Raw genomic sequence first — 6,469 nt, 5'->3', positions numbered from 1 at the left:
TTCTTTTGTCTTGTGGACTAAATGTTAATATCTTTTATGTACAATATCTTACTCAGGACAGTACTAAATAAAAAATAACATGCATTTAGTATGATCTCTCTTATTTTTTGAAAATTACTCATATTTTCACAGATTCTGCAAGGGGTGCCCAAACTTTCGATCCCCACTGTACATATGTATAACGTTACTGTTGATAAACAATATAAAAACAGACGTCACATAGGACATGGTAGCATTTTAGTAAAACTGTTAATATTACGGCAGCAGGGAATTTGAACATGCACAAGTTATTTTATTTAATCTGTGTTAGTTTAATAGTTATTTTTTTATTTTTTAACCTAAAACACAGAGAGGCTGATTGATGTGTCTGCATCGTCTGCACTCGAGCATTTCAGTGGGCTTAAACAGATCACTCTTTACAGCGCATTTAGTTCCCAAACAACTGACAATTTTGACCTAAATATGATTTTCAGTTACAATAATTAATCCTAAATTTCGACATTAATAACTTACTTTTAGCAACATCAGACGCACGCACGCTCACAAGATCTCCCGGTTCTTACTGACTCGCACTAAACGGTTCATTTGAATCAGTGAGAGGTCGACTCCAGAACAGCTGCAATCGGATCATTCTAATTCCTAAACGAATCGTTTGGTGCGATTTGCGATCCAATATAAAAGTTTAATTTGAAAAGACTCAGTTCGTTCATGATGAATCAGACACCGCTTCTGTGTGTCGGAGCACGTGATTTATTATAGGGAGCAATGATATGTTTTATGAAATGTAGTGAAGTTAAAAGTACGATGTTTTGGAATGTAGTGAAGTAAAAGTAAAAGTTACTCAAAATAAAACTACTCCAGTAAAGTACAGATACTTGAAAAATGTACTTAAGTACAGTAACGAAGTAAAGCTACTCCGTTACTGTCCACCACTGATATTTACATACCGTTTAATGAAATTTAAATGTACAAGCTATTATTATTAAATAAAGTGTAAAACTCTCATACCTTATTCACAGTGGCTTTCATCAACAGTACACAAATGTTGAGTTTGGAACATGTCAGACAAGTTAAGATTATCTGTCAGTGATTATAATAACTTCCAGTTTCTATGCAAATTTATTTTTTATGTAACTCAACAGAATATAAAAACTTCTCCATATTCATAAAATGACCAACTGCCTCTACTGTACATGTCAATGCAAGACAGTTATATTTGTATTCATATTTGTATTGCGAAAACCACTGTAGATCAAGACCCACCCAAATTTAGACTTGTCGAACAACATTCAGTTGACCTTTTTGGCCTTTGCAGTCTAAGTACACTTGAACTAATGTCAACTGTTAGCGGGAGCCATTACTAACCTGACGCGAGGATACACCGTGACCTACTACAGTCAATAATTTCAGAGCAAACAGAATCCACTCAAAACTGAAAATTTATCATCAGTCAGGTAAATATGTTTTATTCCAATTACATATTCAATTCAGCGATATCAGATCAATACAAGACAAAGATTCTCAAAGATACATCTCTGGGTAAAAGATGCATATCTGACTTCAGAAAAATACATATGGAGTGTGAGTGAAGTGAAGTGAAGTGAAGTGAAGTGGGGAAAATGGGACAAATGTAAGAGGGGAGAGTTTTCCCGCATATTTCCTCAGTGAGCTGTGGAAACAGATGCATGTGTGTTAATACACTGTGTGTGTATTGTCTGTATCTTAGAAAGTGTGAATTTAAACATTCATAAATAATACATTTCAAATTTCTGAAAAATACATTTCTGGTTATGTTAATATGTTCTTGTAGAACAAACTGTAAACAGCTGACTATAAAACAGTGGGAAAGAAAAAATTTCAGTATGACATACTATAGGGTGACCACCTGCTAATAAGCCCAAGGGGGGACAAGGGGTATGTTTCTGAGGGACAATGTGGGACACCCCATGGGCAGACTCACTGATAGTGGTTTACCCATTTCTAGCACATACCACCTTACATGGTATATTAATAATGCCCTATTCCTCTAAACATTGACAGATGCACTTCCACTTATGATTTACTTTAGCTATTTTATTTATTTTTCATTACAATTTATTCACTTTAAATAAATTATAATATAAAATTATAGGATTAAAATGAATTGTAGTTGCTCAACACCACAGGAAAAGTTTAAAAAAAAGTCTAACATCACAACTCAAGGGAAGGGAATTCACTAATCCCTATATAGTGTATGGCAGTTGAGTTCACTAAGGAAGGAGTGAACAAATAAATAAGTGAACAGATTCGGACAGTGACGTATAGCCTACACTGTGCGTGAGACTTGGAGCTGTTGCAAAAACATTGCCATATGTACTTTTATATTACATGTACCTAATTTTAGAAAATAATACTAATAGCAATAATACTGAAAATTACTTTATATTGCAGTTACACATACCTCCCGCGTCAGCTTTGTGGTTTCATCGATGGTATATAGCAATAATAATATATATATATATATATATATATATATATATATATATATATATATATATATATATATATATATATATATATATATGTTTTTTTGTAATGCTTTTATGTTCATAATCATTAATTGCTATTAAAATAACGTACCGAGAACAAAAATAAACACACATAAACTTTCATAATTATGTATTTATTACTTTTAGTATCTTGACACTCGCTCAAGCAGCGTTTTGAGCTCAGATAAGATGGTTGTTGATCGTCCTCAGGCGACGGTTAATTTTACATCAGAATACACTACCTGTTATCAACGGAAAAATGTAAATTATCATCCAAATTATAATCATTTTTGTAAGTTAACAACTATGCCACCTCAGTAAATTAGTCAAATATTAAACTGAGTTATTGCCTACATAACATATTTTAACAAAAACAATGTAGGAAAAATGTTTAAACAGACATAATAAAGATGTAAACTTCATCTCTCATTCAAACTCGCACGCTCCCGCTCTCGCAGCGTGCTGAACTGTCAAGAAATGTTCGTTTGGCTGCCTGGGGCTCGAGGATATAGAGCGACCAACTTTTTTTGAGCAAGCATTGATTATGCGTGACACAGTCTCAATTTGCGGGACGCATGAATTGGGATTCAAACGCTGTGCACGCACGCGTTACGCGGGACGTGTGGTCACCCTAGTATGACATCACTATGTCTTGAGTGAGCGGATGTGACAGGTGGTGTTTCTCAATGTCAAGGATACTTCCTTGCATCCTCGAAATTCTGGCTTCCGAGGATCCTTCCTTGACATTGATTTAACACTCTGAGTGTGGACTCATATAAACTCTTAAGTAGTGTTAAAAGTAACACTGAAGCAGAGTTGAAGTTAATGAGATAATTAAGAAGTTAATTGTGTTATGATTGACCATTATTGAAGACACCTGATGTTAACAAGCAGATTCACCAAACGAAAAAAATATAATTTGTGTGTCACCATTATAGTGGTCAGTGTTTGCTTTAGTTGGGATCTTGGCTTGTGACTTCTTAACTTCAAATGATTTTTCTTAACTTTGAAATATTGTAATCATTGGTTGACCTGAATCACTGAACTCATTTGCAGTCATGTCTTTAAGTAAAACTTCCATTATTGTTTGTAACAGCTTTTCTATAAATTTTGTAGACATCTCTTGCAAGTGATTCAATTGTTTTTTTATTTATTAAAGTGTCTTTATTTTAAGCACACACAGATAACAAGAATCAGCGTATGAATCTCAATAATGGTGACAAACAGCATATTCAGATAAACAGATCTACTCTGAACATCACAAAACTAGATACTAAAAATTCGCATAAAAACAGCAAAAATAAAATATAGTGAGAATAAAAAGTTACAACGACAATTCAGTTCATAATTTAGTCATGCCGCAATGCATGATGGGAGCCATGGATGAGTTTTTATTAGCTCCAACATGCTTTTTTGATGGTCACCGTTGTTGTGATTCTCATGCTGATTATTGATGTCTGTGTTTCTAAACTAAAGAATTGTTTCCTTATGTAGAACTAACTTTTAAAAACATGTCATATTGTGCCAGAAATGCTGGATCACTTTTTTATCCACCTAATTTATGTACACAGCAAAGAAACCTGAACTCAGGCATACCATAAGATTGCCTTTGCTGTGGTTTGTCTGTATGTTATAACTCAGTTTACACATCCACACAAAGTCTAAAGTTAATAACTGAAGGTTCAAGATCCCAACTAAAGCAAACACTCACCACTATAATGGTGATACACAGATTGTGATTTTTCTCGTTTGTGATTCTGCTTGTTAACATCAGGTGTCTTCAATAATGGTCAATCATAACTCAATTAACTTCTTAATTATCTCATTAACTTCAACTCTGCTTCAGTGTTACTTTTAACTCTGCTTCAGTGTTTATATGAGTCCACACTCAGAGTGTTAAATTAACACTGGGGATTTTGCTGTGCAGGAAATCTTTCCAGCTTCAAGTAATTTTTTGACCAACAATTACAGCCATAAATTAATCAGTATGGCCAATCAAAATATACACTAGAGGTTTTGACTCACTGTACAGTTTCTCACACACTCATCATCTGTCAATGTTCCTTTGAGCTAAAGTTTTTTTTCAGGGTTGCCAGATCGGTGTAAAGAATCCTGACTAATTTGTACTCAAATCTAGTCTTAGCATAACCAAAACTAGCCCAGTTAGGTTCTGGGGGAAAATAACTATTAAAATTGCTCCAAAATTGTGTTCTGTGGGTCAAAACCTCAGTGGAAATCACATTCTGTTGGGGCGGGGAGTTTGCTTCAACCCGCAGACTAAAAAACAACCCATGGCAACTGTATAAAAGTAGCCCTCTTCCGCAGAATAACAGCAGAAAGTGTGTGCAGTATGATGTTCCTGTGTGTGTTCTGCCCCTGCTTGTCTCACAGTTAGCCTCATTGAGCGCACTCATTGTGTGTTGTCATGTTACTCATTGGTCTGTTTGCTCTCCACTGTATATAAAGCCCTTATGTTTCTGTCAGTTGTTTGTTGCAACAGGTTATTCCTTATGTTCTCTGTGTTTGTGTTTAAATTATGTTCACTCATATGTAGTGACAGGAGAAACAAACCTTTTAGAAGCACCGAACAATTGAATCGATTGCTTCACAAAATGATTCACTGTTTCGAATGACTCAGAACAGATCACGCTGGTGACGAGTGCTGGTCAAAACTGTGTAAACTCAACAAAAACTGATGCCAAAACATGCATGAAATCAGCTTTTACAAACCCTATGCAAATGCTTTCTTGAAAGTATAATTATTAAATACAATTCAAATTATATAGACTTTTAAATATGAAGTGTCTGAATTATGTTTTTTAAAGAATTGTTGATTGTAGGACAACTCCTGAAATACAAAACACAGAGCAACAAAGCGTATTTATACATGTAGCTGAATAAATTAATTTGCTGCTGGAGTGAAAAGTACTGCTGGAGGGTGTTGCAGAAAAGCAGAAGTGATCATTCTGACACAGAACTGTGCAAACTGAACACATAAACCATTTAAAGGTGCTGAATTCAAGCCCTGCCCTCTACATGTCAGCCAACCCAACATCAGAAGAAATGATTGACAGCCTGAGAGTGCTTCAGAAGTGTAGCTTACAGCATTAAACCAACTGTGACTCCCCAGATGTCCAGAGCAGATAATTCAGAGAAAAGAGATTCATGCTAACACTCATCACCACTTGAACCATCACAGCTCTATAAATAAACACAAATACACACATCTCCACTTTTATAAGCACCACGTCTAGCAATGAAGCTTCTGAAAAGGGTTTGTTATCATATTTGGTTAGTAAGAAGGAATATTTCTTAACAGCACAAGTGTTTAGAAACAAGTCTTGTGACTGGTCATCACTCAAACAACTGATAAGATCAGGGCTGAAGTGGAGGCGTTGCACTGTTAACTGTACTTACTGTACACTGATCATACATGTTACAATATATATATATTGAAAAACAAGCTTGAGCCTTTTTTTTTTTTGGCTTTTACATTTGGCTTTTCTTTTTACTATATCAGATAACTCTGTTTTATCTGTCTACACTGGATGGCATCAGAAAAATATCACTGATTATTATGGGTTTTATTGGCTTTTGCTGTGTCACACTGCTCACGTCTGCAGTAGGCCTGCGTAATAGTAAAAGTCACAAACTCAGAAAGGGAATGAGAGCTGAAAGCTTCGTACATTGCCTAGCTGACCTGCTCCCAAATCATAATCGTCATAATAAATATCTACATGTTTGCTTACTTTGAATCAATTTTCAGTTGTCAAACTTATTTACCAAGCGTAGTGCAGCGTCCTAAAATCCCTGTGATATAAAGGTCCACTAAGGTCCTGTTTGGCATAACATGATCAATTAAGAATTAACCCACGTTCTCAGTTTCTTCTCTTTCACACCACATTTCACAAACTCTTTATCTAATAAAACTCTCATACCTT

Source organism: Carassius gibelio, chromosome B1 (genome assembly GCF_023724105.1).
Source record: "Carassius gibelio isolate Cgi1373 ecotype wild population from Czech Republic chromosome B1, carGib1.2-hapl.c, whole genome shotgun sequence".
Lineage (NCBI taxonomy): Eukaryota > Metazoa > Chordata > Actinopteri > Cypriniformes > Cyprinidae > Carassius > Carassius gibelio.
The sequence above is the reverse complement of the archived record's forward strand: the minus strand, read 5'-3'. Positions refer to the sequence as shown.